Raw genomic sequence first — 24,378 nt, 5'->3', positions numbered from 1 at the left:
TTTGCGTAATATGAGAGGCCATTCCGCGCGCAATCGCCATCTTTAAAAGCTGATGACTATTGTGAAAAATATTTCGAGATAAAATAGATCTTGTATAAGCCACATTTAAAGCTGTTCAGAGTAAGGGAGGGAGCGGAGGGTGCTGAATTCTCTATCCTCCCATTACTCATAAAATATAAATTAGATTTCAATGTTTTTCATTTAATTTTCTATTTTATCTCGTAATGTACGGTAGAGAATTCAGCCATTGGCTGCGCATTAGCCATTGGCTGAATTTGCGTAATATGAGACTTCAAAGATTTTCACAGTAGTCATTGTTCACAGAAGATATATTGTCAGAGATATGTTTTTGGGCAACTTTACCTACTATGTTTACAGGACTGTTGTCCCCTCCTAGAGGTCTGTTGTCCCAGAACTGCTTGTCCAAAATATGTTGCCTGGGATGCGGATTTCAGGTAAAAATTCCTGAACGTGGATTCACTTTTCCACCTAGCATGTTTGAGAATGTCTGCTATTGGAAAATGATTCTTCTTGGCAGATGAGGTTGCCGCTGATCTCGTTGAATGTGCTTTGTAGAGATCGGTGTCGATACCCGATGCTTTCAACACAGTTTTAATCCATCGAGCGATGGTTTGCTTTGATGCCCTCCCATGAGGTTGCTTGTAGGTGACAAATAGTGCATTCACCTCCTTCCTCAATGTGCTTGTTCTGTTAATGTATTCTTTAACATAGTGTACAACGCAGAGTTTCTTATCCTCGGGAAAGGCTTTCAGATTTACTTTCACTCCCACATTCCCAGGTTGACTCTGCTTTATCAAATCAGCCACTGCTATCTCCACACAATCTTTGGACACCTTCACATTGTCAAGGGTTAGGTATGAAAGTGTTTGCACTCTTTGGGCGGAAGTCAACGCTAGTAAAAAAACATACTTTGTGTGTCAGTTGACACAGCGAAATCTTTTGAGCTGGAGTTACTTGTCTGAGGTAGTTCAGCACCTTCCCTACATCCCATATGAAGCTGTAGCGCGGAGTGGGTGGTCTGAGATTGAAGATGCCCTTGAAGTACCGGCATATCCAAGGATGTGTAGAAATGGTGTATTTCTCGTCCCGTAGAAGAACAACTGATGCGAGTGCACTCCTTGATGTATTCAAGGTGCTGTAGCTTGATCCATTTTTGTACAGGGAATTAAAGAACGCAAACAAATTTCCCACCTTTGTATGGGTCCAACATAAATGACGCTCATAACAAAACCTTTGCCACTTCCTATATACACCATATACTGCTCCTTGGTGGATTTCCTCCAAGACGCTGCCATTATACCAGCAGTCTCTTCCGTCAGCCCTTGAGCTTTGAAATGTTTGCTCCAACCCTGCAACATAAGAGGGAGAGATGTGCAAGTGGATGGGGTCTACCTGTAATGGGTTGAGTTAACAACTGGTGTTTTTGCAATACCCAGGGCTCCTCCAGTAGCATGTTACGTAGTACGGTATACCAGGGCTGTGTTGGCCAATTCGGCACTATCAAAATTCCCCTAGCGCCATCTTGTCTGATTTTTTGAGACACTTTGCAACCAAGCTAAATGGGGGAAACGCATAAAATTCTAGGGGTCCCCAGTCAATAGTGAATGCGTCTACTGCCCATGCCCCTGGATCTGGTCTCCAGGAGACGTATGTTGGGAGCTGGGCATTCAGTCTGGTGGCAAAAAGGTCTACGTTTGATACCTCTGCACTATCTCAGTGAATATTGTCTTGTCTAGCATCCATTCTATATTGTCATTGAATTTCCTTGACATCGTATCTGCTTCTGTGTTCTTAGAGCCTGCTAAGTGAGATGCTGTTATCCAAATGTGTCGTCTACTACACCAATCCCAAATTTGCAACGCCATTTCATTACATGCTTCAGACTTGACGCCGCCCATGTTATTCAAGTATGTCACCGCTGTGGTGTTGTCTAATCTCAACAGTATATGTGCATCTCTGACATTTGAACAGAAGCTTTTGAGTCCCAAACCGGCTGCTAGCATTTCCAGATAGTTTATTTCATTACCTGCTGCTCTTGCTAATTCTTGAGCATTCCATCTATACCCCCTGTCTTAGATTGCAGGTCTGTGGCACCCCAACCTTGTCCACTAGCATCTGTTCTTATTTCTTTTGATACTTTCCCTGGGTACATGGGTTTAGACACGAGATGTGCATGGGATGACCACCAAACTAGTTCCGCCTTGGCTCTATTCGATAGGCTCATATGTCTATCGAAATGTCCTTTCTGTTTTCCCAGGGCTCTGATTTTTTCCCTTTCCAGCTGCCTGTAATGCAAGGGGCCGTACTGAGACGCTGGTAAGGCAGCCACAATCTTCCCAATGACTTTAGCTACCTCACGGATACTAGGTTTGTTATTAGCAAGTAAGGATCTGCATGCATCTTGAATGTCATTGCTTTTACTGGCTGGGAGGGTGATTCTCATTTCAGATGTATTTAAATGGAAACCAAGAAATTCAATCTCACGAGATGGTTCAAGTACCGATTTCTCTGAGTGAATAATGAACCCTAGACTAGTCAAAAGGTCAGTTTGGTGGCTTGCACAGCTGAGCGAGTGTCTGCTTTATTGTTCCCAATTATCAGTGTGTCGTCCAAGTACGACAAAACTGTATGCCCCTGTTGTCTTAGTAAGGCAAGCACTGGTTTCAGTATTTTGGTGAACAGTCTTGGGGCGGAAGATAAGCCATTTGGCAAAGCTTTGAACTGCCACAATTGGTTTCTCCATACGAAGCGGAGATATTTACGAGAGTCTAAGTGAATGGGAATTGTGTAGTATGCATCACGGAGGTCTACTGAAGCCATATAACACCCCTTTGAGAGGAGCAGAATACCAGAGTGAATATTATCCATTTTAAAGTGTTGGTACTGAACACTTGTTGAGTTCGGACAGGTAAAGAATTAATCGAACTCCTCCGTTCCTTTTTGGTCTCGTGAAAACCTCTAAAATAAATTCCCCTTCTTCATGGACACATTTTTCAATGACCTGTTTTTCTTCCAGAACAAGAATCTCATGGTCAATCTTGGCTGTTTCTTCAGCATTCCGCTTGTAAGAACGCAGAGGTTTTTCTCGAGAAGGGGGAAATTTTTCTGGGTCAAATTCTATTTTATAGCCTTGAACTGCTTGTATGATGTGTGGGTCTCTCGTGATATTTTCCCAAGCAGGGAAAAATGGCTTCAGACGACCTCCGACGACAGCTGGTGCTGTAACTAGATCGTTATCTATGTTGTGTTCATAGTCACCTACCTGTTCTATTTCCTCCCCTGGCTTTGGCTCTGCCTGTGGTAGCTAGGTTGGCTGCTTGTTGCAACCCTCCCTTGCTGCTGTCGGTGTGTAAGTGTGACGAGGGTCTCGAGGTCTCCCCCTCCAAGCCTTCCCTAAAAAAAGCTGTGCAGATGAACCGGTCATGGGGTTGGGATGTGATGTTCGGCGGTCATAACCCCTCCCCGACGGGCGGGTGAACCCAGTCGACGTGTATTGACTGCGAGATGTCACATCCGGTTTCTTGTACGGCTGGAACCGTGATTGCTCTCGCGTGTGAAGCGTGATTTCATCATGCCTGACATTGTTTTCCTTTGTTCTTGGATCTCTTTCACTTGACGCCCCAGGTCATCTCCAAACAAGTACTTTGTCACTTTTTCAGAGGGCTTGCACAGGTGGTGGAAATTTGAGTTCATGTCAGGCTTTATGCTGTCCTTTCTCATGCAGTTGAGGGAGAAGTTTGCATCGCAGAGAAAGGCCATAGCATCCTGCTGAGCTGCAGACAAAGTTGCTGGAAGGGTACGAGCAAACGCGTTTATCCCTTTCAAGAGGGATGATTGGATCATTTGTAGTTTCAGATCCCTGTGTCTCGTCCCCGGTGCGTGGAGATGTTCTCCCAGATTGTGCTGTTAACTTTAGGGGTTTCTAGACATGTGCAGTTTGATGGGCAGGGGTAGCGAGTTGCTGCTTCGTCGAGAGATTTCTGGTCAAGTTTCTGTCCCATCATATACACAATGGTGTCTGCGACATCCTCATCGAGTGGTTCCCCTATCCCGGATGGAACCACGAATTTCTGAGCCATTCGTGGTATCTTGAATTCTGGCCGTTTGTCTTTATCTGCCTCCTGTAGGCCTACGTCCGAAAACAAGCTGACCGCGTCATCGCGGTTTGCCGATAGGAAATCAGCCACGCTGCGATTATCCGCCAATTCTATGACGGGTGGTGAGCTGCTTCCCCTTTGTGTGTCGCAGTCGCCATATTCACTAAAACAATCCCGCGGCGTGTTGGCATGTTGTTCTCCATGATGAGGTGTGCTCAAGGTCTCGATCATTTTCTCGAACATTGACTCGAGTTTCCCAATGCGGGACATAACCTCCGTGCTATTCTCCGCTGTAGTCACGGTCGGGTTTGGAGCAGTAGCAGCTGGTGCGGGCGGGTTCGGCTGTGCCTTCCCCGAAGCCGCGGGGCGGGATGCCTTAGGCCTCCCGCCGCCAGACAGAGTTTTGCCTGCAGCCTTCTTCTTCGCTGCCGGAGCTGGGCTGGCCTTAGGCTCACACAGCTCGGTATATTTTTGAGCTTTTGCCTTCTCCGATTTGTCAGCTGGTTTATCCATGCTGAGAACGATAATCACGCTTGTAAGAGAGTACGAAATCAGTTCCGTATTTCCGCAGATTTCGATGATATTTTTCGATTTTTCGGTCAGATAAAAATCGCTTCGCGATCGAACATTGCGCTGGAACGAAGATGGCAATTGCGCGCGGAACGGCCTCTCATATTACGCAAATTCAGCCAATGGCTAATGCGCAGCCAATGGCTGAATTCTCTACCGTACATTACGAGATAAAACACTGACTAAAGGTGCTAGTGAAAGTAGAGCAAGATGACATAAGAATAACTAGGAGAACCGAGGAACTTGACGTCATATGGAAAACTTGCGCGCATTTGCTCCGGAGCGAGAGCACCGGTGCTTATAACACGTGAAAAGACGCGTCATATCCCCCTCCTTTGGGACAAAAATAGCTCTGCACAAAAAAAAAAAACAAAAAAAAAAAAACAAAACATGGCTATGAATTCAAAACCCTCGCCCTCCAAATGAAACTAGAATGTACCCTCTTTCTACTCCGTTTTTTCCCCAAAAAATAGGTTTTGGGAAATTAGGGCACTTTTCCCCTGAAATTCTGCTTCAAATCACCAAATCTTGAGTTTGTCTATGGCGGAGTACCCAAAATAAGCCATAATTTTCGGACATGCCCATATAAATTACAGGCTGTACCACGTACGGAAGCTTAGTGGAATTGTTACCCTCGCACTTCAAAATGAAGTATAATGTTTTGGGCTCTTCAGTGATGTATAACTTGCTTTGATTTGTCAGAGAGAAATTAGGGCACTTTTCTTGTCAAATCAAAGAATGTTTTACAAAACTGCTTGTGACTTTGCTAAAGCGTGCGAGCTTTTGTGCTGTCCATTGTACACAATTCCCCTAATGCTTACGGACAACGGACGAATGTGCGTAAACAAACAATTGTGTTTGTGCTGTGAAACGAAGGCGGGAGAGTTCAAGTTATTCACAATTTTCGCTGGATATCATGCCTCTTGAATCGTCTTTCGTCCACATTATAACAGATTAGTCTTTATTAATATTCTGACAATCCTGCAGAGTGTATAACCACTTAATTCTTTCAGAGGTAAATATTGCCAAATTCAAGGATCATCATGCGTATTTTGCTCTGCAGAGATGACTTGAGGTTGCAACAAGCCGTGCTTGAACAGACCATGGTTCAGTCCCATTAAATCAACAGGGGTGAATGAACCCATTATGTAGATACTGTACGCGTTGGTGTGTGTGCTCGTGAATGATCAAGTTGTGTGGTGAAATGGAAATGCCGTTGTAGGAAATCTAGATTCCCGATACTAAAAATACTAATATCATTTCGTTATTAGCTGTCAGATAAAAAAAAAAAAATGGCTTCCATGTTCATGCATTCTGTCCCTCCAGTAAGCGCACGCACGGTTCTCCCGATTCCCGTACAATGGACGAGTCCGCTCCTTCCCATTGTAAGGGTAAGGGGGGTGTTAGCGTGTATGTGTTGTAGAATAAAGTCACTTGTCAGGATGGCTTATTCTCACCCCGAATACATAATTTCATCCAAATGGATATATCACACAGAAACATTAAGCAAACTAAATATGTGGGCGTCAAAACAGTGACAAAGACAATGTAGTACACATTGGATTACATTAGTCACCTTGTTGGTGTTGAGATTTATTCAAAGTCAGGCATCAGAGCAACCAGTTTGATCTCTTTTAACCATGAAAAATAAAAAGAGTTATTATACATACAAATGACAGAGATACGAATGTACTTACATATAAGTCCACTCTGATATTCAATGAAGGGGATTGGGTCTCTACAATTCAATATTCGTGCAAAATGCTCATGGATACAGTCCTCGCGGTTGAATTAACATGCTAACTGATGGCGAATCTCGTTGGAGCGCTCAGTTCATGAAGTGAAGAGGGTCCGCGAACGATGACCAGAAGACATCTCTGCGTTGAGTTGACTCACAGTTGGGGGGGGGGGTCCTTGTCCAAATGAAGGTTACTTCGGGCTTGCTGCAAATTCTTGAAGCTGCATGTCTGGTCCACAAAGCACTAAGTAGTCGTTTGACTTCTCCTTAGATCGACCAGCATATAACAGACCGTTTCGAATGTACAGCAAAGCGTCCATAAAATATCATTCAAAACATCTAATCAACTTGAACTGATGTACAGTGGACATGACTTAGTTATGTCAGGACGGAACTTCGTGTCAATGCAAAACGTTGAGTTTCTCCACTAAAACATTTAAGTATAACAGCTTGGTCTCGGAGAAACTGGAACACGTCCTTCCACTTCACAGGGCTTGGGGAGAGAGACTCCGAACAGAAGTATCAACTCCAATATATACTATGTACAGGGGCCTGCTCCTACTATCCCATAATACTCATCTCTTGAAGCATACCCAAGCTTTCCTGACTAACCCTTCTCAAAGAAACTTTATACAAAAACTTTATACAAAAACTGACCATGAATGGTAAGGGAGAGAGAGAGAGACAAAGAGGCAGAGGGAGAGATAGGAGAGGGAGAGAGGGAGGTTGAGAAAGAAACTTAATACAAAGCATTCTACATGCATGCTGTACTCTGGTTCTTTGTACGGCATCACAAGGTGGCAAACTTCAAAGTAACATAGAACAATACCAGCCACTTTTATGTGGTTTTCTATCTTTAAGTCACTGTCCAGTCATTGCCACTAAATCCACTATTCAAGTAGGGTGGCAGTACCTCTTTTGTTTCATAAACTCATTCAACCTTTAGGTTGCGTTGTGGCACTATATAATACACTGTGTACCAAGCAGCTATTGTATCGTGGTAATGAATAGATTCCAGCTTTCTGGTTCTACAAACTCTATGTACACTAAAATGGGCAAGTTGCTCCATAAACTTATATTACATGTCTTGGTATGAAAGCTACTATATTCCAGCTTTCCGCCAGTACTATCTATACAGTAAAGTGGGCATGTTACTCCACCACTTTACATACCTCCCTGCTTTAAAGGAATCATGACTTCCACGTCATGATGATAATGCATACCATACATCTTCTTTACATTGCTATTTACATATATACAAAATGTACACAATACACAGAATATTCATTTCAATACAGTGAGAGAGAGGAGGGTTACCAAAAACCTATCCCATCACAGTCAGATGGGTCAATTTGAAAAGACATCATGTATACATGTAATGATGTACATATGAATTAAATCCAAAGTTACTCTCTCCTCCTTTTGCATTTAGAATTCAACAAACAAATCAGTGTTGTTGCATCTTTCACACTGAATGTGTAATGCGTGTAGCATGTAAACCACAGCTATCGTTGTCGTCATTTATGTTAATCATGATAGTCGGTATACAATTATATCTCCTGCTATCTACCTCAACAGTATACACTTGTATATTCCGGTATTAAAATACTAACATGTTAGTATTTCGTGCCGTCCTTAAAGATGACAGTAATAAACTCTATTCTTGTGAGTTCTAAAACTTCAAACGTACACATAGCATAACAATATAAGCACAATAATATACATGGTATTACAACCTCAACTTTAACTTGGCTAGGCTCTTAGACCAAGCTTCAGTTGTGTCACTCTCAAAACATCCTTCTTTCTGTGCTCTCGCGACACCAGAGGCAAGCCATTCCACACCTAAAACAATGGGCCTTTCCTCTGTCTCTACAATGTAGTCAGAAGCTGTATATCGCATGGGTGGTACCCCTAAAGTAGACCTGCCTGATCTCCGTACTTCTGGCTGTGGGCTTTGCTCTAATGGGGGCAAGAGTTGGGAAGAGGGTACTTCTATAGACCTATCGGGGGACTGTGGCATTGGGGGAGAGGGTGGATGCGAGGCAGCGTCTGCATTTTGGGGTGGACCACTAGATGATGGAGGCTGCCAGACCGCCAGAAGAGGGGGATTGGGTAGTGTGTTATCCGCGGGAACAGGGTGATGAGGGGGATGTGGGGGACGTGGTGTGTCTTTCCGATTTGGAGCCATTTCACTTGTTTCATCCTGCTCCTCCGTCAGAAATTGGCATGGCTTTATCTCGTTTCGATGTACCGTCCGCTCCGGACCTGAACCAGTTTCTGGCACTATTTTGTACACAGGCTGATCTGGATTTGGCCTCCCTACGATGATAAATGGGCTCTGTCTCCACTTGTCGTTGATCTTTTTCGGCCGTTTGGGATCATGGTTTTTGAGCAGAACTCGCTCCCCCACGAGCAATGGGCTGTCCCTCACCTTCTTGTTGTACTGCTGCTGCCTGACTTCTGCCGTCTTCGACAGATGCTCTCTTGCGAGTTTGTGGGCAGCTAGTAGCTCCTCATGGTGAGCATCTACCCAGTCTGATACATCACCGCCTCGGTTGCTATTTCTATCGATACCAAGGGAGACATCTAGTGGGAGGCGAGCATGCCTTCCGAAGAGGAGGTAGAAAGGTGTGAAACCAGTGGATGAGTGAGCGGTGTTATTGTACGAATACACTAGTGAGTGGAGATATTGTGGCCATCTTCTACGCTTCTCACTCTCCAGAGTCTGGATCAGGGAGATGAGTGTTCGGTTGAACCTCTCGCATTGCCCATTTCCGGCAGGGTGGTATGGAGTGGTTCTCCTCTTCTCTGCTCCATACAACTCACACAGCTCCTTGATCAGCTTGGATTCGAAGTTTGCTCCCTGGTCGGTGAGTATGCTTTGTGGGAAGCCATAGCAAAGGACAAAATTCCTCCACAGAGCACGAGCAGTCGTTGTTGCTGTTTGGTCTCGAGTGGGAACAGCTACGCAGAATTTAGTGAAATGGTCTGTTATTACCAAAACATTCTCATAGCTGAACGTTCTAGTGTGAGGAAGTCGAGGGCAACGAGTTCCAGAGGTGCTGGAACTTTGATTGGGACGAGAGGAGCCATCATACTCGGCTGGGGACGACGGAGGGTGCATTCTCGGCATCGCAAACACCACTGACTGATGGTTTCTCTCATTTGCGGCCAAAAGAAACGCTCTTCTGCCAGCTTTACCGTCCTTTCCACCCCAAAATGGCCCATCTCATTATGTAATGCATGTAGGGCCTTATCATGCAGTTCATTCGGTAGGAGGATTTGCAGCTCTTCTTTCCCTAGTTGGTGGTTATAGCGTCGCCGATACAGGACACCAGCTTCTAATGCGAGTCTGTCCCACTGGTCAAGGAGTTTGCGAGTGGTGTTGCTGTACTCCCTCCTTTGTGCTGGTGTGGGCTTCATTCCTCGTCGGAAGTGTTCCAACACTCGAGAGATGTCTGGGTCTTCTGCCTGATGCTTCATCATCTCCTCCACAGACACACCTGGTAAAACAAACGTTCCCTCATCTCCAGCGCTGACTACCGTCTGAAACACTTCGACGTCATCCATCGCATCCTCTTCGTGCACTGTGTTATCCTGAGAGTGAAGTCGTGATAGAACGTCTGCATTCGCATTTACTCTACCTGGTCTGTAATGGATCTTGAAGTCAAAGTTTGACAGTTTTGCTAACCATCGCTGCTCAGTAGCTCCCAGGCCCGCTGTGTCAAGATGTACTAGAGGGTTGTGGTCTGTGTAGATGTCGACGTACGAGCCGAGAAGATAGTCCTTAAACTTGTCTGTGACTGCCCACTTTAGTGTCAGCAATTCAAGTTTGAAGGCACTGTAGTTGGCATCATTGCGCTCAGCTTTCCGTAAGCCCCGGCTGGCATAGGCGACTACCTTTTCCTCTCCATCTATCTCCTGAGAAAGTACGGCTCCCAGACCAAGATTGCTTGCGTCGGTGTACAGCTTGAATGGCCGGCGAAAGTCTGGATAGGCAAGTACTGGGGAGGACATGAGACATTGTCGAAGTGTGTCAAATGCTGCCTGGCACTCATCTGTCCATATGAATTGCTGGGGTGCCGCATGTTTCTTTTTTCTTTCCCTTCTTAGGCTGGCCAGTCAGGGCAAAGAGAGGCTTTGCGATCCTCGCGAAGTCTTTCACGAACCGTCTGTAGTAGCCAGCAAAGCCGAGAAACATGCGGACTTCCTTGGCGTTCTGAGGTTGGGGCCAGTCCTCTAGCGTTTTGCACTTGTCGGGGTCTGTGGAGATGCCGTCAGCAGAGATGACGTGCCCAAGGTATCTCACCTCTTTCTGGAACAGATGACACTTGGACGGTTTCACCTTTAGTCCAGCCTCCCACAGTCTAGTCAGAACTCTGTCCAGGTTGGCCAGGTGAGTGTCAAAGTCGCGTGAGAAAATTATTACGTCATCCAGATAGATGAGGAGAGTATCATAATTTTGGTCTCCCAGGCAGCGTTGCATCAAACGTTGGAATGTGGCCGGGGCATTGGAGAGGCCAAATGGCATACGGTTGAACTCAAATAACCCCATAGGCGTGGTGAAAGCTGTCTTCTCTTTGTCCTCCTCCTTCATCTCCACCTGCCAGTACCCACTGGCGAGATCCAGCGTGGAAAAATACTGGGCACCACCGAGAGCATCCAAAGATTCATCGATGCGGGGCAAGGGGAACGCATCATTTCTTGTCTTTGCATTCAATTTGCGATAATCCACGCACAGACGTAGACTACCATCCCGCTTTTTCACTAGGACGATGGGTGACGCCCAGGGACTCGAGCTCTCTCGGATGATCTCATTCTCCAGAAGGTTGTTGAGATGATCTTTCACCTCCTTGAAGAGCTGGGGAGGAATACGCCGGAATGGTTCCTTATGTGGTGGGGCATTGCCAGTGGGTACAGAGTGGGTGCTGAGATTGGTTCGCCCGTAATCACTCTCTCCAAGGGAGAACACTCGATGGTGTTTGGCCAACAGATGTCCTGTCTGCTCCAGTTGTGTATCCGTCAGGCCATCTGTGCACACATCAATGCTGGATACCACATCATCGGGGGAGGACGGCTGCGAGACTGACACCTGGAGTGTTTCGCCATCAATCTGTTCAAGATTCACTTGGTGCCTTCCCATCACTGCGTCAGGTGCTATGGTGTGTAGCACTGCGAGTTGAGTGCTGCGGTCTATGAAAATATCACTGTGGCTGTGGTTAATAACTCGAACCGGCACCACTCCCTTTCTTGCTGTCACCACCGCGCGACCTGTTAGTATATCATTCGGTAAGTTGCCTGAGTGGCATGCCTCCACTAATCCGACAAGCTCATCCTTCTGTTGAACTGCCCGACATACCCCTATCACAATCTGTTCACATCCAGCCTTCAGTCGCACACGCTTTGATGCAGGATGTACCATATACCCGCCGCTGGGGCTGTCGAGCTCTTCTTTCACTGATAGCACCTGCTTCCAAGCTGCACTGCTGGCCATTGAACTGGAATGGAGATGCTTCCTGCCATTTGAACTGAAAAGTCGCATGCTACACAAACGAATCACATTCATCCCTAACAAACATGGAGATGACGATGAAGGAGCTTTTTCTACCACTAACATGCTCACCTTTCCCAAGTCTTCGCCAAGAACTTCCATTTGCAGTTCAACACACCCAGTATACGGCACTTCTAAACCGTTTGCACCCCTCAGGCGTAACCATGGCAACGGCTCCGGTTTGTTTTGGTGAATTTGCAGCGACTCCAAACAGCTCTTAGAGATGGTAGATACCTGACTACCAGTGTCAAGAATGCAGGAAATATTGACGCCTTCAATCTTGGCAGTGGCTAAAAGGTGCTCTCCAACGATGTGATGGGTGGGTTCAGTCGTTATGGGGCCTTGGTGTTTGGTCTCCGCCGCTTGGCCCTTGGCGCCGGAGAGTTCTAGTTTCCCTGGTGGAAAAGCTGGTTAATGCTGTTTGATGCGAGTGGTGGTGTTTGTGGGTCGGTATTGGGATGCTGAAGTGGCGGGCCGGGCCTGGGTGGGCATTCTCGAGCCATGTGACCAAACTGGCCACAACGAAAGCATCTGGGTCGGCCATTTTCATCCCAGTTGGAGTTTTGGGTTCCTCTCCCTCTCCCTCTTCCTCTGGCCCCTTGTGAGTTGATATTTCCATGACCAATCTGCTGGCGGAGTTGGGTAACAACCAGGCGAAGAGTTTTCATTTCCTCTACGAGTTGCAACACCAAGGCATTGCTGCTTCTTGCTTCTGTTGAGGCGCCGCCATGCATAGCGTAGACAGACGCATGTGCAGTGGTCTCTCCTCCGCCACTTCCTTCCTCCTCCTCCTCGATACGTCTGGCCTCCTCCTTCAACGCTGCGAAGCTTGCTGCTCCGTCCCGGCGATAGTACCGCGTTACGGCCACTTTTGCTGCTCCCTGCCTTAAGCCCTCGAGAAAACAACCACACAAAATATCATCCATCTTTGGGAGGTAGGCTGGATACTTCCGCTTTATTCTTTGGGCCAGCTCCTGTAGCGCCAGTGCGAATGTACGTGTGTTCTCTCCCCTCCTCTGAACCCTTGAATGGAGCCTGTTAAGTAACGATGCAGCGGTTTCTCTGTCCCCATAGATTTCCCGTAGAGCTGTAAATACTTTTTCGGCATCGTCCCGTACAGACTCCTCTAGGACTAGCACCTCCCGCCGAGCCTCTCCAGCCAAGTGATGAATGACTATCTGTGCTCTCTGATCAGCTGGAGTGTTCCACACCCTAAATGCAGCCTTTACCCGCGCAATCCACTCTTCTACCCCCAAAGAGGGATCTACATCACTTCCCGAAAAGACTGGGATGGTTATATGCATAGGAATATACGGGAGGGTCAATACAGGTGTAGCCCCTTGACTAGATGAAGGTGTAGAGTGTGATGCCCCTTCAGACACCGGAGTTGCCCCATTCATATTCATTGTATTGCAGTGTATGTATACTGCCACCAAAAAGTCCTAAAAACACTTTGAAATTAAATTGTCATCAAAAGATCTAAATTTGACAAGAACCAATAACATGCATCCAATCTATTGCTCAAACTATCAATCGAACTCAAGCATGTAAAATCACGAAATCAAAGCATGGACATAAAAGTAATATAGATGCATGTGCCACTATACAGCCACTACATCAAGCAAGTATACCCTCATTCAACCTTGTCGCCTGTCGGTAGCGGTTTACTACTGCTTTGACCAGAACAATCTTTCTATGTTTGAATTTGGTCTTTCAGTGTACAATAAATATTGACCAATTAACTCCAAAACAACCTTGCGAGATGTAGTGCTTCACAATAATTGTGGCAGAATAAATGTACAAAATATAATGACTTGCAGACTCCTGAAATAGATCTCAACACCTACTTTGACAATCCCACTCCTGACACCAATTTATGTAAGGGGGTGTTAGCGTGTATGTGTTGTAGAATAAAGTCACTTGTCAGGGTGGCTTATTCTCACCCCGAATACATAATTTCATCCAAATGGATATATCACACAGAAACATTAAGCAAACTAAATATGTGGGCGTCAAAGCAGTGACAAAGACAATGTAGTACACATTGGATTACATCAGTCACCTTGTTGGTGTTGAGATTTATTCAAAGTCAGGCATCAGAGCAACCAGTTTGATCTCTTTTAACCATGAAAAATAAAAAGAGTTATTATACATACAAATGACAGAGATACGAATGTACTTACATATAAGTCCACTCTGATATTCAATGAAGGGGATTGGGTCTCTACAATTCAATATTCGTGCAAAATGCTCATGGATACAGTCCTCGCGGTTGAATTAACATGCTAACTGATGGCGAATCTCGTTGGAGCGCTCAGTTCATGAAGTGAAGAGGGTCCGCGAACGATGACCAGAAGACATCTCTGCGTTGAGTTGACTCACAGTTGGGGGGGGGGGGGTCCTTGTCCAAATGAAGGTTACTTCGGGCTTGCTGCAAATTCTTGAAGCTGCATGTCTGGTCCACAAAGCACTAAGTAGTCGTTTGACTTCTCCTCAGATCGACCAGCATAATAACAGACCGTTTCGAATGTACAGCAAAGCGTCCATAAAATATCATTCAAAACATCTAATCAACTTGAACTGATGTACAGTGGACATGACTTAGTTATGTCAGGACGGGACTTCGTGTCAATGCAAAACGTTGAGTTTCTCCACTAAAACATTTAAGTATAACAGCTTGGTCTCGGAGAAACTGGAACACGTCCTTCCACTTCACAGGGCTTGGGGAGAGAGACTCCGAACAGAAGTATCAACTCCAATATATACTATGTACAGGGGCCTGCTCCTACTATCCCATAATACTCATCTCTTGAAGCATACCCAAGCTTTCCTGACTAACCCTTCTCAAAGAAACTTTATACAAAAACTTTATACAAAAACTGACCATGAATGGTAAGGGAGAGAGAGAGAGACAAAGAGGCAGAGGGAGAGATAGGAGAGGGAGAGAGGGAGGTTGAGAAAGAAACTTAATACAAAGCATTCTACATGCATGCTGTACTCTGGTTCTTTGTACGGCATCACAAGGTGGCAACTTCAAAGTAACATAGAACAATACCAGCCACTTTTATGTGGTTTTCTATCTTTAAGTCACTGTCCAGTCATTGCCACTAAATCCACTATTCAAGTAGGGTGGCAGTACCTCTTTTGTTTCATAAACTCATTCAACCTTTAGGTTGCGTTGTGGCACTATATAATACACTGTGTACCAAGCAGCTATTGTATCGTGGTAATGAATAGATTCCAGCTTTCTGGTTCTACAAACTCTATGTACACTAAAATGGGCAAGTTGCTCCATAAACTTATATTACATGTCTTGGTATGAAAGCTACTATATTCCAGCTTTCCGCCAGTACTATCTATACAGTAAAGTGGGCATGTTACTCCACCACTTTACACCATATATGCTCGAGTGCACTCGGCTGTTGGCTCTCGGCGACTACGTGCACTCTGGTCTGTCAACCCTAATGCCCCAGTCACACAGTGCTTTACGATGGATTACGTCCGCCGCGGATAGATACGAATGAGTGGACGCAGGGGGACGCAGCTTGGACGCAGGCATCCGCAGGGACGTATGTAGACGTAACTGTCCGTAACTCATCCGTAAAGAAACGCACAATGACGTCGCCGAACCTGCGAAATTTTGAAATGTTCAAAATTTCGCAGAGGGACGCCACGGACGCAAACTTACGCAAGTAACCGTAACCAATCGTAACTATCCGTAACTGAACGTAGCTACCCGTAGCTTGGACGCAGACCATCCGCAAAAAAAATTACCTTCCGTCCGTTTGCGTTCGCTTACGTCCACCGTAAGTATCCGAAATTAACCGCAAGTTAACGTATCACAACAGTTTCCTCCGCTTACGGATATTTACGGACAGCTACGGATGTTGCGGACAATTACGTCCTTCGACGTTTTCCGTTTTCCACTCGCATGGGAACACAGAGACTCGTGGGAAGGCACACTACTCCTGTTGCCAAGCTGCAGCGCCTTTACCTGAAGGAATACTACAACACAGTCGGAGCGGTGGAGAGGCAGAACTACATGGTCAAATTATGAAATTTCTCCCACATACTGGTCATTTTAAGTGGCACCCATATACCATGTATACTCATGACATCGGTTGACTCTTGGTGCTGAACTTTTTTTCTTGTACTCTTCGAATGTATATTTTTCGAAAAAAGCAATATTTTGGGTAGGGGATGGGGTGATAGCATTTTATTCACTTTTCTGGCCGGGGAAGGTGTGGGACAGGGGCAACTATATAAAATGAGAACGAATTTAGTATTTCTCTGTAGTCTTACCCACGCACTTTACGCTCCATCGAATGTGTATTACATTTTTTTTTGTGATAATAATAATAATAATACTAATAATAATAATAAAGGATATTTATATTGCGCAGCTACTATAATAATATACTTTACTGCGCATTACAAAATGACATGCATACAAGAAATTCAAACAGAAAATACATAACTTCAAGAGATGACTTGATATTGTATTTGGGTGTGGGAGGGGTGTTTGAAAGTTTTGATATCTTTTTTTTTCTGTAAATTTAATGAGCATTGCTTTATCATAAATATCTCCTTAACATAACCCAGTAAGTCATGAATATCGCTGAACAACGACAGCGACCACAGTTTGTCTATTCCATGACTGCAAGTAATATTTTCTCACTCTAATGTTTAACTTTTCGATCTATATTGTATTTTATTTGTGGTATAGTGAGGTTATATGTGACCCTGCACCACAAAACACACAAAAAGTCGCCACACATGAAATTTTAGTTGAGAGCATATTCTGAAAGAGCTAAAATGATGTATTACTCAAATCAAATGGACTCTCCTAACCTATCTAAATAGTGGAAAGAATGCACACACTCAGAAAAAGTGTAAACTGAGAAAAGAGGCTCTGAAGTACAGTGTCTATTCAAGCGCTTAATCTTTATCAAGCCGTGCTGGTTGTGCGATGAATGGGACAAAAAACAGGATGGAAACCACCGGAGTAACAACAATGAGGGGATTATCAGATTAAACTGAAATTAATAATGATAATAATAATAATAATAATAATAATAATAATAATAATAATAATAATAGTAATGATAATGATAATAATGATAATAATAATGATAATAATAATAATAATGATAATAATAATAATAATAATGATAAAGCCTTATTTACCCATGGTAGCCAGGTCAAGATCGGCTCGGTTGACCCATTTCACCTATTTTCAATCCTCAAACAAAATCAGTGTGTGCGACTTTTTGTTCGTTTTGTGATGCACGGTCACAATATATTCTTTACATTTATGACGTTTATTCATATTTGAGTTGCACAAAAAAATTCAAACTTCAAGTTCAAACTTTCATAAATCTTTTATTATTGTAAAGCAAATTAAAGGATTACGATTTTTTTTCACAACTTGTACGTAATAAAATTTCAGTTTTCCCCAGTATACAATGTAAGACAGTCCAAAATGATTATTGTAGTCCGGTTTGGGCAAATTCCTCCAAATCTTACCTTTCGCAATTACAAATACTGCAAAATAGATCACTTCGTATTGTTATGAATTTTGATTATATGCATCCTTCTGATAATTTATATGATACATTGAAATTAGATCGGCTACATGTAAGATGGGCTAAACAACTAGCATGAACAATGTACCGTTCATTACATGAATTATACCCTCCCTATTTAAATCAAATGTTTTGTTTTCGACAGACTGCTTATAGCACAAGGTCCGGCCCATCCAAATTGAAACTCATTCAACCGAAGACCAACTATAGCAAACGGTCCCTATCTTATCGAGGGGCCAAACTTTGGAATGAGCTTAATTATCCCTCTTCAACAATTGTATCAATTGAAGCATTCAAACGTTACGTAAATCACAGCCCCGACATACCCATTTTTGCAGGATAATGAGTCAACGCAATTAGTAGATTATTTGAGATTGTACGAGAACGATTTTTCTCACCCATTCCCCACCCCCATTCCCCGATTTTTGATGTTGATTATATCATATTTTTTCTAATTTCTTAGTATGTAGGGGTTTTTCCCCCTTAGTTAAATTGTATAGCTCATGCCATTCTGGCTTGTTATGTAATTTTAGTTGATGATTGATTGATTTGTTGTTTGTACTGATGGCATGTTTTGTATTTTGGTTGGACCCCTGTGAAAACCAGCTTTTAGCTGACCAGGGAATCCATCCCATGAGTGGAGAATGAATAAATAAAATAAATAATAAATAAAATAAAATGTGATAACCTTGCTGTCACAATACATTAACTTAATAGCAGGAATCGTAACAGAAAACCAAATTGTCCATAATTATTATCTGTAACAATCTGTAACTATCCGTAACTATCAGAAAATATCCTCAACTCTCCGCAAGTGTTCAGAACTATTATGTGCCAATTCGTAAGAATATCCGCAAGTGGACGCATGTATTCGCATCTGGTTGTATCTGTCCGTATCGCCCGCATTTTTTGCCCGCATGAATTGTACAAATTTCTGGTGACGGCAAAGGATCCGCGGGGGTCCGCGGAAAAAATGACTTTTTTGGACGTAACGCCGGACGCAGAGCATTATGTGACTGGGGCTTAAATGCGCGAAATCGTGCGAAAGTTTTCCATATAGTACGGTCTGCTATGTCGAAATATTGGATCCCGTGAGATTTTCGTGCCAAAATTGATTTTTTTAGCTAACTTTGTCAATTTTGGGGTACTGAATCCAAAAAACTTTGGTTCCATTTTTTTCGATCACGTCTTCAGCCGCCATTTTGAATTTCAAGATGGCCGCCATTACAAACTGTATTTTGACCCAGTTCTCATAATGTGAATATCATAGATGGTTCAAATTTGATGCAAAAAGCATGTTTATGATGTCAGACATTTTGATACACCATTTCCTGATATTATAGATTGTTTTGATACAATTTAAGGGCTGCCATCTTGAAATTCAAAATGGTCGCCATAGCTAAATGTATTTTTACCTGTATCTCAGGTTGTAAGCATTATGGAAAGTATAAATTTGGGGCAAAAAGCAGGCTTAGGAAGTCAGACATGCTAATATATACATTTCTGCTTTAAATGATGGATCATTTTGGTTGGCGGCCGTCTTGAAATTCAAAATGGCCACCATATCAAATGTAATTGGGCATATATCTCATACCGTATGCATTGTGTAAGGTTATAACTTGGGGCAAAGAGCATGTGTATACTATCAGACTTTATGAAATATCTTTTTTTTCTGAAATGATGGTCCATTTTGATATTATAGGTGGCCGTCTTGAAATTCAAAATGGCCGCCATACCAGAATGTATATTTTTGACCCATATTTCATGTTGTAAACAATACAGAAAGTTCACATATAAAGCAGGCTCATAATGTTGAGCATTCAGATACACTTTGATCCCCTCCCTAAAATTGCAGATCATTTTTTAATGGGCTGCCATTTTATCATTCAAAATGGCTGCATTTCAGCTATTTATATCTGTGGTTACAAGCAACTTTAGACATATCAGCGTTTATGGTGGTGTACATTGTACATTCTTTCACAACACACACACACACACACACATAATTATATACATTCTGTAATAACAGACTATTCGCATTGGCTGCCACTCTTGAAATTCAAGATGGATTTCGACCCATATTTGGTGCTGTAAGATCTTTACCCTGCAAACTCAAGCATGCTAGAGCACTTTCATGTATATAGGACCTATAGTATGTAAGTCAATCACTTCAATAAATAGTATTATTATTGCATAGGCTGGACTGCTTGCTGTAGGTACACTGCCATGTTGAAATGCAAAATGGCCGTCATGGGAAACATTCCTTTGAGAGCATTGCATTTGGGTAAAACTTGTGAATGGGAAATCATGTGATTCTGGTGTCAAAGCAAATGACTTTCAAAAGTGCCTCAATAACTGTGTCTGAGTGACTAAATGCCCCCATTTAGACAATTTGGTTGCAGAGTTTGAATAAACAATATTAGTAAAAAAAAATACTAAAGAATTCATGGGATATTAACTTAGTTAATGTCTCCTAGGCTCATTCCCTGCATGTGTTTTTGAAGTCACAGAACTTGTATAGGGCTGTACACAGAGGAGAATTGGTTCTGAATTCTTTCAGAAACAATGACTTTTGCATTTCTTGCCATATGAGCAGGATAATAAATTCTGTGGATACCGTTGGTGTAAGAAGCTGAAAGTATTTGATTGCATAGTTTATGTATATCCGCTGGAATTAACTACAATGCAACGGCGTAGCCAGGATTTCATCTTAGGGGGGGCGGTTAGTCTGCGAGGGAGCGAAGCGACCGAGCCCGAGCGAGCGGAGCGAGCGAGGGGGGGGGGGGAGGGTGTGGGAGGGGGTGTCCCCCCTCCCACGGTAAGAACTTTTTTGCATTTGGATGTTGTAAATGGTGCAATTTGATGCATGTTTTTGCGCGTTTTATCGACGTGAAACAGTCCCACTTGTTTATGGTAGCAGTTTATTTTGATGTAGATTATTATTGAACAATTTGCCTATAAAAGGGTATAATTTAGATACACTTCTTGTATTAATTCTTTTCACTGAATATCATGAACGCGACTGAACCCGAGCGAGCGGAGCGAGCGAGGGGGTAGGGGAGGGTGTGGGAGGGGGGTTTCCCCCCTCCCACGATAAGAACTTTTTGCATTTTGATGTTGCAAATGGTGCAATTTGATGCATGTTTTTGCGCGTTTTATCGACGTGAAACAGTCCCACTTGTTTAAGATAGCAGTATATTTTCGTGTAGATTATTATTGAACAATTTGCCCATAAAATGGTATAATTCAAATATTCTTTTCACTGAATATCATGAACGCGACTGAACCCGAGCGAGCAGAGGGAGCGAGGGGGTAGGGGAGGGTGTGGGAGGGGGTTTCCCCCCTCCCATGGTGAGAACTTTTTACATTTTGATTTTGCAAATGGTGCAATTTGATGCATGTATTTGCGTGTTTTAACGACGTGAAACAGTCCCACTTGTTTAAGATTGCAGTATATTTTAGAGTAGATTATCATTGAACAATTTGCCTATAAAATGGTATAATTCCAGTACCCTTCTTGTATTAATTCTTTTCACTGAATATCATGAACGCGACTGAACCCGAGCGAGCGGAGCGAGCGAGGGGGTAGGGGAGGGTGTGGGAGGGGGGTTTCCCCCTCCCACGGTGAGAACTTTTTACATTTTGATTTTGCAAATGGTGCAATTTGATGCATGTTTTAACGACGTGAAACAGTCCCACTTGTTTAAGATTGCAGTATATTTTATATCATGAACGCGACTGAACCCGAGCGAGCGAAGCGAGCGAGGGGGAGGGGAGGGTGTGGGAGGGGGTATCCCCCCTCCCACGATAAGAACTTTTTGCATTTTGATGTTGCAAATGGTGCAATTTGATGCATGTTTTTGCTCGTTTTATCGACGTGAAACAGTCCTACTTGTTTAAGGTAGCAGTATATTTTAGTGTAGATTATTATTGAACAATTTGACTATAAAATGGTGTAATTCAAATACACTTCTTGTATTAATTCTTTTCACTGAATATCATGAACGCGACTGAACCCGAGCGAGCGGAGCGAGCGGAGCGAGCGAGGGGGTAGGGGAGGGTGAGAGGGGAACCCCCCTCCCACGGTGAGAACTTTTTACATTTTGATTTTGCAAATGGTGCAATTTGATGCATGTATTTGCGTGTTTTAACGACGTGAAATAGTCCCACTTGTTTAAGATTGCAGTATATTTTAGTGTAGATTATTATTGAACAATTTGCCTATAAAATGGTATAATTCCAATACACTTCTTGTATTAATTCTTTTCACTGAATATCATGAACGCGACTGAACCCGAGCGAGCGGAGCGAGCGAGGGGGTAGGGGAGGGTGTGGGAGGGGGGTTTCCCCCCTCCCACGGTGAGAAGTTTTTACATTTTGGTTTTGCAAATGGTGCAATTTGATGCATGTTTTTGCGTGTTTTAACGACGTGAAACAGTCCCACTTGTTTTAGATTGCAGTATATTTTGGTGTAGATTATTATTGAACAATTTGCCTATAAAATGGTATAATTCCAATACACTTCTTGTATTAATTCTTTTCACTGAATATCATGAACGCGACTGAACCCGAGCGAGCGGAGCCAACGAGGGGGGAGGGGAGGGTGTGGGAGGGGGGTGTCCCCCTCCCACGGTAAGAACTTTTTGCATTTTGATTTTGCAAATGGTGCAATTTGATGCATGTTTTTGCGCGTTTTATCGACGTGAAACAGTCCCACTTGTGGTAGCAGTGTATTTTAGTGTAGATTATTATTGAACAATTTGCCTATAAAATGGTATAATTCCAATACACTTCTTGTATTAATTCTTTTCACTGTACTAGTATATCACGAACTCGACTGAACCCGAGCGAGCGGAGCGAGCGAGGGGGTAGGGGAGGGTGTGGGAGGGGGTGTCCCCCCTCCTACCACCCCCTCTCCTACGGTGAGAACTTTTTGCATTTTGATGTTGCAAATTGTGCAATTTGATGCATGTTTTTGCGTGTTTTAACGAGTTGAAACAGTCCCACTTGTTTAAGGTTGCCGTATATTTTATTGTAGATTATTATTGAACAATTTGCCTATAAAACAGTATAATTCAAACACACTAGTCTTCTTGTATTAATTCTTACACTGAATATCATGAACGCTGTCTGTTCAGCAATCAAACAGAAAAAGCATGCACACGAGGGTGTAGATAGGGGCATATCCCCTCCCACACGAAGGTGATTTTGCGTTTTCAGACCTGAAATTCAGCGATCTGGTGCAAATTTTTGGTGCAACACTTTTTCATCGAAGTGTTAAAATCACGGAATTTAGCTCTTATTCCGAATGTGCACCATCTGTGCGTATGTATAAAGTCTAGTGAGGTAGAACTTAGGGGAAGGGGGATTCCCCCTCCCGCTCGCGGAGCTTTTGCGTTTTTAGAATTGAAATAAAGCGATCTTGGTATAGCCACAGTCTACTTCTTTGCATGGCGGGGGGGGGGGGGGCGGGAACAGGAAGAAGGCGTTGGCGAGTGTTATCTCCACTCTTCCCTTCCGATGGAGCTTGTATCTTTTTAAGGCTGAAATTGAGATATCTCGTATACGCATAATAAGCATATTTGATGGAATCAACATTTGGGTAATCAAAAAAAAAAAAATGATGGGGGGGGGGGGGGCTGAGGGAGGAAAGGGTCGATTAAAAGGGGAAATTCCCCTTATACATGAGGGAACCTTCAGTTTTCGGAATATTAGTGAAAAGTCTTGTGCACTCAGAATTATTCAGAATTTTTTTTAATCTAAAAAGTGTACTTAGCTAGGGAAAGCGGCAAAGAGGGGGAGGGTTTGGGAGGGGGTATCCCCCTCCCAAGCACGAGAGATTTTGCATATTTTGAATTGAAATTCAACGATCTGGTGCATACTTTGAGTGAAATATTCAAAAAAATATATCTTATTTGATGAAAGGTTGCAAAGGAGACCCGCTTCATGTGCATGCATACAGTATTTTTTTTTTCCGCCTCCCAACTCCTCGGTCCAAATCTTAGGGGGGGGGGGGGGGGCGACCGCCCCCATCGCCCCCCCCCCCCCCCTGGCTACGCCAGTGCTACAATGTACCATTTTCCCCTGTAAGTAGAGGCACAAATTAGGTTGTGAAGGTTTACGAGGTTTGCTCTCTTGATGTGTTGTGTCAAGACTCTACGAGGGTAAAGCGGGAGATTGTCCAGGTTGAAGTCATCCACGCCCAACTTCTGGAAGGCATGGACTGTGTGTATCACTCCACATGCTGCATGATTCAAGATTCAGAGAATTCTTGATTCATCTGCTCTTTGAGACATCCTCAAATTTTCAACTTCAGCCTGCACCATGAAAGGCATGACCAAGCAGACCTTTGTTTTTCGCGACAACGTGCAGAACATAATCTCTCAACAATGTCAATTGTACTATCCCCTTTTCCAGTGATGGAGCACAAACTTGCGATGCAGTAGTAAAGTAAAGCAAAGATCCATTAGGAGAATGAAAATGTCAGTGCCTATACGTAATAATCATCAATATCTCTGAAATTCCCTGTTGCTCTTGAAGCAGCATGTGATACAAGCAATGGAATGAGGATATCTGCTTCCTCATTGTGACGGGTGACAGCTCCCATGGCATCTTTGATGAACCCTTTGGTTTTTTTCCATGATATGGTATCTGTGTCAGAGGGAATTAACTGATCAGTAATTCAACTTTCAGGCTGATTGTTTGGCTCAGTTTTGTGGGCTTCTAAAGGCATGGGTATAAAAATGAACCTTTGTTAGTGAGAATTAGGAGAAGGCCATAAAATTGTGAGATGAAGAGTGATTGAGGAATAACTTA

The 24,378-nt window shown here is 43.5% G+C and overlaps 2 pseudogenes; both read right to left on the bottom strand.

Annotated features, from left to right (window-relative positions):
* Positions 1 to 359: 359 nt before the first annotated feature.
* LOC140229714 (uncharacterized) lies at positions 360 to 1,379 on the bottom strand (annotated as a pseudogene).
* A 1,909-nt stretch (positions 1,380 to 3,288) lies between these two features.
* LOC140230089 (uncharacterized) lies at positions 3,289 to 4,631 on the bottom strand (annotated as a pseudogene).
* Between the last annotated feature and the right edge of the window lie 19,747 nt (positions 4,632 to 24,378).

This window comes from Diadema setosum, chromosome 6, assembly GCF_964275005.1.
Source record: "Diadema setosum chromosome 6, eeDiaSeto1, whole genome shotgun sequence".
NCBI lineage: Eukaryota > Metazoa > Echinodermata > Echinoidea > Diadematoida > Diadematidae > Diadema > Diadema setosum.
The sequence above is the reverse complement of the archived record's forward strand: the minus strand, read 5'-3'. Positions and strand labels throughout refer to the sequence as shown.